The 13,144-nt window shown below is 49.4% G+C and overlaps 1 pseudogene; it reads right to left on the bottom strand.

The window, feature by feature from the left end:
- LOC136495619 (LRR receptor-like serine/threonine-protein kinase RGI1) overlaps positions 1 to 13,144 on the bottom strand; it is a 73,352-nt pseudogene that overhangs the window by 15,278 nt on the left and 44,930 nt on the right.

The raw sequence follows: 13,144 nt of genomic DNA, 5'->3' as shown, positions 1-13,144 counted from the left end.
TTAAATTACTTAGTGCGTAGAAATATTTAGGAATATCCGATAATGGTTCTAGCAAATCAAGAGCATGATGTTTGGTTACATTTAAAATATCAAGTAACAAACTTTAGTGCTTTAACCGTGTTTGAAAAATATAATAGTTGGCTTGTTAAATGAATATTTGAGCGCTAAAATAATAATGAGAGTGCCGCTGCCCACTCGCCTCACCTACCTCACCACTAAGACGCGCGTGTTATTGGATGAGTTGGCCGGGCTGCTGCTACCATGCACTGCTGTGCTCGTTTTCCCTTCCTCATTGCCAGTGCCATCGCTTCACCCTGTGCCGCTTGGCATGCTCTTTGCCTTGCTTGTCTCTGCTGCCTGCCTTGGTCTCATCCTTGCCTACCTCTGCTCTCTGCTTTGAGTTCATGTTCAAGTGGAGAGGACTGAGCTCGCTAGTGCCACTACATGCTGTGCCTGCCTATGCACTTTCTTCTCTCTCTCTGTCCTTTTGCTTGCACTGCATAGGGATGCCCTAGTAGCCCACGTGGCCACGCCCTACCCTTGTGCGCTTGTCTGCTACCTCTAGCGCCTTAAGCCGAGGACTGAGCTACTCTGCTTCCCTCACCTCCCTCTACTTGCCCGACCCTAGCTCCTCCCCGCTCTCTCGCACGAGCACACGCCTAGGCCCACATGCCCTGTGCCGTTTCTCTTCCAGGACGGCCACAGCACCCTGCCTTGCTATTGTCCATCACTGGCCCTCGCAAGCGTGTGCATGAGCCCATGGCCACGCTGGACCCTAGCCCTACCTCTCCTGCTTGTGTGCCCTTCAGCCCGCTGCTGGCCATGTCACTTATCCCGCTGAACCAAGGCCGTAGTTGCCGGTGGCCCCTCCTCGGTTCCTGCCCGCTGCCCCACCGTCTCACCTCCTACGCGCGTGAGCTCTAGGCCCCGTGCTGGTACAACTGCTCTGTGGTGCTGCCCCTTCCAAGCGCCCCCTCCATCGTCGTCCGCACCCCGCCGTGGTCGGCCATCTTCCCAGCCGTGTTCGGCACGCCGCCTCCTTTGCTCGTAGCCCCCCATGCTACCATCCCACACGCATGCTGTGGCCTCGTGCTGGTCCTCGCTCCTCCACCGCTGTGCTGCTCGTCCCGAGCTATCGCATCCACAGCGGCTACTCCGGGCGGCCTCCTACGGCCGCTCCCGTCGCTGGCCACCGCGCACGTAGGCGCGCGCGAGCATGCTATACCACCCCGCTCCACCTCTCGCCATTGCCCTTGGCTGACCGCACGCGTGCCTAGCCGATGTGCCATGGGCTGCCTTTGGCTGTGCCACCGACACCCGCGTGCATGGTCGGGGCCGTTGCTGCCCCTATGCTGCTGGGTCACTGTTTTGCCAGTGGGAATCAGCCGGATTGGACCACTGGCTGCCCTGCCTCTGCCCATGCTCTGCGTGTGATGAAGGAGAGAAGGGTGAGATATGAAATAGAACATTTCTAGGGTGCTTAATACAAATCTCGTGATTCACATAAATAGTGTTTGTGTCCTGGGGGTTAATTTAAAGAAAGTACAAGGGTCTCTTAGCAAAATGGTGCCACTGCCGCTGGTAACGTCGCATGGGCTGTTGCTGGGCCCATCGTGCCCCGCCCCGTGTTGGGCCATGCTCACCGCATGCTGGGCCGGCCGTGTGCTGCTTCTGCCTAGGCGGCGAGTGTGTCTACGGGCCGAGCCGACCGCTCAGGCCCTTGTTCTATTTGTGTTAATTTTTGTTTTGGTTAAGTCAACACTCTTTTAAAAATTAAAAATAAATAGTAGAGAAATCATAATAACACCATACTCGACAACATGGATGGGTAGCCTAAGTACGAACGTTGTTAGAACTAGCTCATTAGCTTATGAGGCATGATCAGGGTTCTAAGCATTTCGGCTATCGTTGATTATTTACATCTATGCATTTGCATCAATGCATATCATATAGGTATGGTGATGGAGCAACGGATCAATTGAAGGATGATTGGGATCCAAATATGGTGTAATGGTATTCTCTCCAGGAGATGATGCAATGGGCTTTCTATTCAGTTGATGGTGGATGATCTGAAGATGCAGGTACTAACTTTTTAATATATCTTACATAGGCAAGCCCTAGTGCATAACCCCTACTCATCTGCAGTTTAAATTATAATTGTGTATTTAGTTTTAAGGAGTTGGTTGAAACCCACTTATATATATATATATCTTTATCCTATGAGTCTTACTAGTATGACAGGATTGTGTAGAATGCTATGCTATAGGACTTCGGTAGAAGTCGAGTGATTGCCTATCACTCGCGAGAGATAGGAAATATATTATTTTTATTATCACTTGGAAAATATTAAAATAGTGGAAAGGAAAATGATGACCGGGATGAGATATTGTTTGGGTATTGGTGGGTGTAAGAGGTTCTGTCACCGTGGACGTGGGGCATAACCTGGTTACACTGTTTTCCCTGTCTGTGTCAGTTAAGGACCGGCCATTGCATAAGACGCTAGGCAAGTCACAGATTTATTATCCCAAGCACATACTTGTGTATGGGCGCTTAGAAGACTTGTTGCTCTCTTGTTGTGGATCCGGCTCTTTCTGGACTAACTGTCTTGGTGGTTTTTTGGTTAAGAGGTCCTTGCACTGCTCTGAGTCTAGGACTCAAGGGCGGGGGCTTGGAGTCCTAGTTTGGACGAGGACCTAGACACCTTGGACAAGAGGGTGATGGGTTGGTCCTCCTTGTGCCTGGGGTACAAGTGGGGCGTGTGTTTTTAGGGTATCTAGCTAGGGACATTGGTTTAAGAATCGTCGCCAAGTCGGTACGACTTGTCTACCTCTAGCACCTTAGTAATAACTGAAAGAGGAAAGAAGGAAAATCTGATTGCTTACAACCTGCTTGAAAGTAGCACAGGTGCTTACATAGAATGGTTAGTTAATGAACCAATGCGGCTATTAATAAAAATCAAATATAAGGACGCACACTTAGTAATGCTTCCCACAGATGCAATAAACCCACAAGCTAGATAGCCTTCCATATCCTTAGAGTCTTTTCTTTCCTCCTGTCGGGTAAGTCTTACTGAGTACAATTGAGTACTCAGGGTTTTATTCCCCCTATTGCAGGTGACAGGTGGATGCTAGAGCTTCCCTTGTGTGTGGATTCCTCCTTGTGGGCTTAGAGAGGATTTCCTTACACTGTGATCGTAGTTTTTATTTATAACTCTCACCAAATGTTTTTGTAAATAAAAGTTTTATAATCTGTCATCATAGTTTACATATCAATGCTTCATCATGCCATGAACAGATAATTATTTCCACTGTAATTCTGATCACATGTTTACATTTCGCTATTATAATAATAACTATTATACTCTGATGTTGTAATAAAAGTGATGTATGAAATGGTTAAGAATCATGTAAGCTTTATTCTCTCATTTATGATCCTGATGGAAAAAGTGGATTTTTAGGTTCTCCCATGGGGTGTGCCTGATGGAACTGTGTAATTTAGTGTTCTCCCTTGGGTGCTTAGTGTCTAATGGAAGACAAGCGCTCCTAGGAGGCATTAGATTAGGCAGTTCTGCCACATCTACCTAGGAGACCAGAAGTCCATGGCTCGCGACGAACTCACCCAGGGAAAGGCCTCAACCGGCCACATCCTTTTGGGAAATCACAAGGTTATCCACACTGGTGGGTCAGTGCCCATCACCAGCTTCTACCCATCTAAACCAACAGCGTGGGAAGCCTAGGTTTGGCTGCAGAACCATGCCCTGAGCAACGTCTCCATCACCAGTGGAGCGTAGTGCGTCAGGGCACGCATGAATGATGAAATTACCCATCGCCACACTGGTGATGGCATTAGTGATCAGGTGGCTGCCTAGCGCCACGACACGCAAAGCCAAGCCCAAAACTAGGGTCCAATCCTGCATGATGGACAACTTGTCTGCCACGCCCTGATAGACTATCAGCTTCCACTCGGAGGCATGAGCATCCAAAGGAGTGGGATCTCTGAGGGCACCACGTGCCGCGCCGAGTGGACCGAACCTTGTCGCCCTTAGGACCTGCTTCCACAACGACAGCTCGTGCTAGCTCTTCGTTAAGAGTGGCAACCACACCCAGAAGCGGAGACACGATGACCGTGATGTCATCATGCCACGAGGGCTCAAGCACTAGAAGGCATGTGCCATCCTGTCCAAAAACTATAATAGGCCAGACACGAAGGAGTCACCCCCGAGGGCTTGTGAGCCTACCAAAGATGTTGAGCTGGCAAGGATCGGCGCAAGGCCACCCGAGAGGTCGACCCTTGCTGGCTTTGACCACTCCAAGTGCTAAAGAAGCGCCCTCACCAGCTCGTGGCCCAGGGACCGCAACAACTCCGCCACAAGCAAGCGCTCGGGGGCTCACCGCGCCCCGAGCAATGACAACTAGTTTCATGATAGCTTTTGGTACATTGGTCAGTCACTTCAACCTTGACCTTAGCCTCTCTACCTAAGCACGTGCACATATATGTGTAAGCTCACCCACAGTCATAGAAACCCAGAGTCAGTTTGTAGAGTAGGCCAAAGAGCATGATACCCACACATTTCATCCAAGTGTTGCTCAACTCCTGAGTGACTCGATCTAATTTGCGCCAATAGTCGAACATGACACACTCACAAGGGCTACACATATAGGCATGCCCAAACGCATCCCAAGGCATAGCATAGTTTGTCATCGTCCCAGCGACCCATTTCAAGTTTTTCCGATCGTATCTCGTGCCATGGCGAATCAATGACCCGCTCTTCAACTTCTCGTTTGGACTAAAGGTCGCTTTGGCCAAGCCACATGGACTAGCCCCAAGGCAAGGCGACGCACCCACACACGAGTTTGAAAAGGAACGGGGCAATATCTCGCTCAAGGCAAAGAGAACGAAACGAAATAGAACACTCATCCCTTACTCGCTTTTGTTCTCGCATCACATCGAATATGTGACCTCTCCCTGACATCTTGCTGCATGGTCAGGTCACGCTTCTTTTAGCCCCATGGGCCAGCCCCATGGGCCAGCCCCATGGGCCAGCCCCTAGGCTAAAACATGCACCTACACGCACAAGACTAAGGGAAACGTTGTACATTCCTAGCTCAAACTAGAAGAAGATGGGGAAACAACAAAATGACAAACGAATGCGCCTATCGCACGTCATATATAGAAAGCATGAACATGTTCATCACAATAAGATCACCCATATATCACAAAAAATTTACACTAAAAACCATCATACACCAAAAGTCTAGAACTAGCGACAGATGTAGATGGCTGACATCTTACCCACAAGAACCTTCGCACCACGAGTGGTGGCACTGCCAATGGCAAGGATATTGCTGTTGGACTTCTTTGATGCATATCCTCACCCATCAGCATTAAAATCAATGCCACCATAGTGCGAACCGACCGATGTTAAGGCGGCATGAATGCAGGAATGGATCCCCTCAGAAATTAGAGGATCCACTTGGAGGCGGGCCTCATCAAGGCAAAGCACCAGTTGGGTGTTCCCTTGTCCAGCGCCAAGCATGATGTCATAGAGGGCCCGCTCAAAAGTGGTTAGTGTTGCCAACTGGTTGTCCATCTCTAGCATCTTCTAGTTCACAACCGCTTTCTCCTCCTGATCTGAGAGCGCCCTCGCATGTAACCCTAAAAAGAACAACTGGTTCATGACTAGGCATAGTAACTAGGCAGAAGTGCAATGTAGAGTAGAAGGGGACTCACCACCACAAGCAGAGCGTAGCTTATGGCACTCAGCTTCGAGATGCTAGCACCCCTACTTGGCTTTGTTCCGAGCAGCACCAACCAAGGTGAGCTCTATCTCTTGGACTGACCAACTCATCCTTAAGACTAGCCATTTGGGAAGTCAGAGCCTTGATCTAGGGACTGAGCCCACACCTCCCAATGGAGCAGTTCCTTTGTCCTTTGGGATTCCTCTAGCTCCCCATGCAAGCGTTGCACTTTGGCCTCCGCCGCATCCAAGCGCCCATGGTTGGGGCACCCCCTGCCTACGCTTGATAGGCCAAGCGCAAGAACCATGATTTCTCCATCAAAAATTTTGCCAGCCTCTGCAAGAAAGAAGAAAGATCAGATGACGGTGGTCGTGATAGTGGCAAAGTCACTGACCAGCTCTGCCCGCTCCACTAGCCCGGCGTGGTCTAGGAACCTAGGCTCCACTTGGCTGAAAGTCCTAGCCGGTGCGTAGCTACATGGCAGTGAGGTTGACTGTCGAGTCCCTACTGAACTCTAGCCACCACAGCGCGCTCATGGTCCTCCATCAAAAGAACCTCCTAGAGGCGGGCCTCTTTCATCTCATGGCAGGAGGCTACCAACTACTCCTCCAACGCTTGGCAACAATAAGATAAGAAGATCAGGAGTGGCAAACAACAAACAGGATGACAAGACAAAGAAGCATCCTTACCCACTGAGGCAGGACTGGGTGTCGGTGGCCACCGCCTAAGTGGTAGTAGTCTCCCTCTCCAAGGCCGAGGAGCAGTGGATAAGGCTGGCCACGGTGAGCTTAGAGCTCGGCAGCGCACCGCAGCCATGGTGGCGATGGTGACATGAAATGCCACATTACCAGGGCTCGAACAATGGTAATGGTAGGTCGGGCAGGTAGAGCGGCTCACGATGAAGCTATGCACTGTGATGGATTGGATGGAGGTGAGGTGGTGGTGGCGCACGAGTGCAGTGGAGCTCGGCGACGATGGCGTGGTGCTGTAGCTTTGCTCTGGCAGTGCACGAGAGCGAGAGAGAGAGTGAAGGATAGCAAGTGAGAGTGAGTGGGAGTGGAGGGTGTGTCGCGGTGGCTTTGCTGTCTGCCTCGGCCTGACAATGGGCCCAAAGCCGGTGTACGGCATCCACGCGGCAGACACGGCCTGTGGCCGATCGGCCACAACGTTGAGCTACCTGGCCGATTCAGAGCTGCATCGAGTGACTGACAAAGCGACTTCGTGACCTGTAACTCCTAATCCATGGCGATTTAGTGAAAATGGTATTAGTGAAAATTGTAGAGCTATGTGAGGTCTCCAACTTTGCTTTAGAAAGCTTCCTCTAATTCACCATGGTTTTCAAACTACAATGCTCCAAAGTAAGCTACTTTGAAACGTAAAACCAGCTTAGCAAAATTTCTAAGTCCCTAAACAACATTTGATTGCTACTTTGGAGTTATTTTTGACTATGTTAGGCACTAAATCAGATCATGACCCTTAAATAAAGTTTGTTACCCATGCCAAGAACTACAACTTTTATTAACGGTGCATTGCCATGCAAACAATATATGCTATGTTTCATCTTTGGTCAACCTAGCATCATGAAAAATGATATTTTGAGTGAACTAGGACTTAGAAGCAAAATTGGCCCATGTCATGAATACAAACGTTGTTCCATTTACCATCCTAGATGTCTAAGGCATTTTTGTGACCCCACAACCATCTCTTGCATTGGTCACACATGGTCACAAGCATATGCATGTATATAATCAACATCACATGTGATAATATGTAAAGATTAAGATGAAATTCCATATGCTCATGCTCATGAATGCTTGGATGATGCTTGTGCTCTTGAAATGCAAGTGCCAAATGCAATGCTTAACACTAGGGTGTTACAATCATGACCGCAAGGCACGTTATGTGATCACACGCGAGTGGGCATCGATAGGTCACACCGTGGCTAGGGAGGACCGAAAGCCCCTAGGCCCACATGCAAGGCAGCCAACCGTGTCCATGACCCAACGTCGTGCTTAGGAAACCCAGTCTTGGGCTGGTCCTTAGAAGGCCTCGAGGCCACAAAGGGAAAGTGGTAGGGTGAGATGGGCTGTTGCGGCTCTAATCGGTGGTACGGAACCACACGACCGTCTCTCCCTCTGTTCGAGTCGTCCGCTTCAAAGTCGCCCGAGTTGACCCCCTCTAGGGGAAGGCATCTTGCCCTCTGACCACTACGGAGGCGGTCAGGGACTAGTAGGTTTGATGGCCGATGATTTATGTGATGTCTCTCGACGAGGCACAGCCGAACTCCACATTGATTAGGGAGGATATCGGGTCCTGCTTTAATTACCCATCAACCCTAATGAGGCGCATCGCTCCGACCGCATGGTTACGGTGGACATGCCTCTCCCCACATGGGGCAAAACCAAACTTGCCTGTAACAAGGCATCATGACCCCTCGGGGTCAGAACAGCACTGGGAAAGGGAATAGGTACCCCATGGTCCCATTCAAGGACGAGGCCAAGCCACGACCAGATTCCCCCCATGTTCTGGGTCCTAGACCCATGGCTCACTCCATTACCTCACAATCCGGTAGGGGCCATCGACCCCTTATAGAGAAGTCAGTAGGGCAAAATAGCCACAAACTTGTGGTGACACTTTCTTTCGCAAGAGCAGTGCTCGCCCTATGAAAGAAAACACGCAACCCAACCTCGCATGGTCAAAAGCGTGCGATGGGCACATTCCAAGCCAGGACGCTCGAGCTAGGACCAGTTGATGACCCCACCTCACGGCAAACCAACGACCCGCTCGAAAGTCCTGGCATTGAACTCTAGGTGGCCAAGCAGGCTCGGGGCTCGCTGTGATCCTATGAAAAATGTCACAACCTTTTAATAAAGGGACATCCTTTGCTCAAAGCCGGTGACCACAAGCACGCCCAAGCCATACACCACATCAAAATCCTGATGTCACTAACATGGTGGAAGGGTCACAAGCTCCAAAGGCCACAATGCTAGAAGGGGCTTGCGGGACGTCCCCCTCTAGGGCCAACCAAAAGTCCGACAGAAAGGGACACCTCGCAAACCCCGTCCAAGCATCGCGATCGGCAAAGCTAAAGAGGCAAGGTGAAAGATAGATAACGCCACTTTCACCAGGATGAGGACATGGCGGCAAAACCATTCGAGCCTCAGGACAACCGTGCTTTCTCGGGCCAAAAGCCACGGAGAGCAAGGAGGTCACAATGCTGTGGATTCAAGGGCCATGCCCACTCATCCCCCCTCACCCGCAAGACCCCTTCTAGCACCAGTTGTTGGTAGGGGCAAAAGAAAATGACCCCCGAGGTCGCATGCACGAAACCTCATGGTTCTCGCGTAATCTATCTCCCATCTCTTCAATAGGGAAATAGGGAGCGATTTGTAGCCATAACCAAGAGTGGTTCAAATGGTAGGAAAGCCCTTATTTATAGGCCCAAGAGTGGACTAAATAGCTTCAGACTCCCCTGCCATGTGGCGTACTGCGGGAGGACACCACCCACGTTAGATGCCCGCGTGAGGTCGAGGAAATTGAGACCCTCCGAAAGGCAGGGCTGGTACAACGTCGATGAGACCACTCAGCCCCCACCTAGGTCACGAACCCCGATATGCAACACACTGACATGGTAGGGCTCAGTAGTCACATACCTCATTGTCAGGACGTCCTGACAGGGCAAAAAGCACCATAGCCACCTACTGCATTGAATGCACTTGCCCATAAGGGATGGAGCGACGAAGATCGAATAAGCCGAGACTATGACCCTATGCTCTGACACACACTCATATCAATGCTTTCACGATCACTCCATGATCACAAAAATGCTCAGGGTCTACTGTCGGGGTTATAACCATGGGGTGTCTTAGGGCACCAATTAGTTGACAGGCCATGCGGCCCATAATACACCATCTAGCGAAAGCTCAAATTACCGAGGCCCTAGCTAAGCCAAGCAAACTAGGTCAAACGCTAAGACCGGGGTCAGCCACGTCCCCTCCTTAACGCCTTAGCCACACGGCACTGGAAAGGCACACGACCTCTCCCCCATCATCACCCCTAGAAGAAACAGAGAGTGGTCGAGCCTAGACAAGTATGCCTGCTCTGACAGGAATGAGCACACCGCACTGACCCCGCAAGGACTGAGGGGACAGTAGTCACCTCGGTCCGGTCAGCCGCCATCCCTAAACCATGTCGCATAGACAAGACAATACCACAATAAAGCGGTGACAACAGGTACGATGACCACCAGCCAGATACGGCCCAATGAGATAAGAGTACGATCCTACCCACTATGAGATGGGATCCACGATGAGGGCCTTGATCTAGAGGCCGTCTAGGCTGTTAGGAACCACGACCCCAGCGACAGGGGCCGTGGCCCCCAATCCTCAAGACAACAAGGCGATCAATGACCTAGGGGCGGCCACCAAGTCCTGTACGGCGCCCTAGGAAACCAGGAGATGATGACAAAGACCACGGTGGAGAACCTCTAGCTTTGTAGGTGCCTTGGCCCCGAACTCTATAAAAATGCATCCAGGGCACCCTTTCCAGACATTTTGAATCCTCTACCATTTTCATTCACTCCACCTAGTAGTAGGGCTCCTAGAGCTTCCCTTCGGGTAGACCATCGCCTAGCATAGGTTCTTCTACCTCTTCCACCATTCTTGTACCCTCCATTGTAAGAACTTCAGAGCATTTAAGCGAGGAACACACACTCGATCATCTCTGAGACTAGATGTAAGGCTTCGGACTGAACCAATATAAATCCTCATGTCTTTTGGATCCTACCATTGTCTTCCTCGAGCAGCGCGACAATCGTATAAATTCACTAGTCCGGTTTACGAAACAACGACACCTCCCTTCTGGCCCCGCCACCCCGACGTGTGCCTCCCCACCGGTCCCGCCACCACCCCAGCCAGCCACGCGCCTTCCCCGACTGACCGCGCCCCGCCCCCATGGCCGCAAGGAGCGAGGTTGGCCGCGTCCCATACCTGCGTGCACCCCGAGGCTGCTGGCGGCGCCCGCAGTAGCTCCCTGGCCAGTTTCGCGTCCGCCCAAGGCCGACCATTGCGTGCACCCCTCTCCTGACGCGCCTGCTACCGGGGAAGGCGAGGGAGGGCATGGTGTCAACGTCGGTGGCGAGGCGGAGTGGTAGGATGAGGTTGTGCGGCACTCGCGCCCCTCGCCACTCATGTCGCCGTTCGTGGAGGGGTGGTCGCGCGCAGATTTGGCCTCGCGAGCTCCATCCGCGCGGTGTGGGATGACAGCTATCGAGGGGTGGGATGGGATGTCCCATGACGGCGAGGAAGCGCCATTACCATACGAGGTCGGCGAGCCATAGAAGCACGGCGCCGATGGGGACTTGGGCGGCAGCTTCCGCCGCTGGGGCGCGATCGAGGAGAGAAACAGGCAGAGGTCAAGGGCCCGGGGCTGTCAGCCGCGCCGGCAAAGGAGCATCGCTAGGTGCTTGGGCGCACAGGGCTTCCCTGCTACGCCTCATCCGCCTCCATGTGATGTGGAGTAGCAGCAGAGATAATGAATCCAAACTACCTCTAGCTAATAGTTAGGTAGCTAATATTAGATATGAGCTATTAGCCAGCTAACTACTAACAGCTAGTGAAACCCAAGAGGCCCTAAAACAAACTCTTATACAAATTTTGGGAAAAACTAATCCAACCTGTTTTTCTGTAAAAGAACAATTATTTCACGTGTCTTTAATTTAAACAGCTCTCATCTGCAATACAATTCGGATCTATGCCTTGCTATGAATTGCATCGGTGGATGAAATTTATTTCGTGCTATATATGTGCAACTAGATTATCCAAGAAAATCAATCAAAGTATATATGTGCAACTAGATTGTTACTTTGCTGTATTTTATACAGAGATTACACTCCATATACTTCTTTTCCTACTTCCACTTGAACAAACATCCCATCTACGTGTACTATGTGGTTGCATTTTCCAATCCAATCTCCTTCCTAGTGTTGAGCAAGATGTTTGAAGCCTTGTCCAACTTTGATCATGTGAGTTGTTTGACATAAATAAAATCAATCACTTCGTTAAGAAGTAGCGACATCTAGAATGGATTGTTTTTTAAAGGTTCCAACTGCTTGCCAAGTTCTATTGACACTTGTATTGACTGACTTATTGCCAAACTGAAGTCGTTGTCTGGTCATATGGAATAAAAAAACAACTTTAGAACACAAGTTTGACTTTGCTACTTAAAGCTGAACTTATGGACTTCTTTGTTAGCATCACAATTCACATCAAAAGCTTTGACGACTATCAAGGGATGATCGAGCATAGTACCAAGGTATATGGAGTGTAATCTCTGTATAAAATACAGCAAAGTAACAACAGTAGAGCCCAAACAAATCGGGCTTTCATTATTGTAGACCTAGATTTGAATGTCCATTTATGTAGAATTAATGTATAATAGTAACGGAGCAATAAATATATATTTACGATAAAAATATGATAACACAGTGCATGCATATACTTAATTAGATTAATCTTTATGCTAATCACACGCAATTCCAGGGGCTACCCAATTAGATAATTTCCTAGTGCAAATGAGGCAGCGATGCATAGATGGTGATTTCTACATGGTCCATGCATGCATGTCACAACATTTTAAACTTTAGATAATTTTATGTATCCTCGATACCAAGGAATTAAAAGTCAGCATTGGTAGGCCTAATATTTCTGTCCCACTCATGCGACTATTCGTCAAATGTGACAGTTAGGACTTTCCCGTTTAATTTGCTGTGACGAAAACCTGTCTCGTTCTATTTAGAGGGAGAACAGGTTGGCGATGACAGCGACCTCGTTAGGAACCAGTAAAACCTCCAATTCTCCTCCATACGTAAAAATTGCTCGGTTTTCTCTCGCAGTTTCACTACTACAGAATGGACTTGTTGTCCCAGGCAGCCTTTAGTCCCGGTTACCGCGTCGAGACAATGATTCCGAGACTAAAGGTGGAACCTTCAGTCCTGGGTCATCGAGCCGGGACTAAAGAGGGACCTTTAGTCCCGGTTCAGTGTTACCAACCGGGACTAAAGGCCCTCCAGCCGAGCAAACGTGGCCGCACACTTTAGTCCCGGTTGGTAACCCCAACCGGGATTAAAGGTTCATTTTCATTTTCTTTTTTTTTTGTTTAATTTGTTTTTAGTTCAGTTACACATATTTGTTTAATATATAATATGTTTTTATGTACGTATTCTACGCTGCTAATATAAATACACGCATGCATATAATTACATCTAATTCTCATCTCGAGCATTATTATATTCGAATAAAGTATGAAATTATATATATTATAGATAAATATGTATATATACAACACTTTCATAATCTTATTCTCGAAAATAACGATATCAATAAACATTTCATTTACATCATTTATTC

The sequence above is a fragment of the Miscanthus floridulus genome, chromosome 12, assembly GCF_019320115.1.
Source record: "Miscanthus floridulus cultivar M001 chromosome 12, ASM1932011v1, whole genome shotgun sequence".
NCBI lineage: Eukaryota > Viridiplantae > Streptophyta > Magnoliopsida > Poales > Poaceae > Miscanthus > Miscanthus floridulus.
Note: the sequence above shows the minus strand (reverse complement) of the source record. Positions and strands in the feature narration are given on the sequence as shown.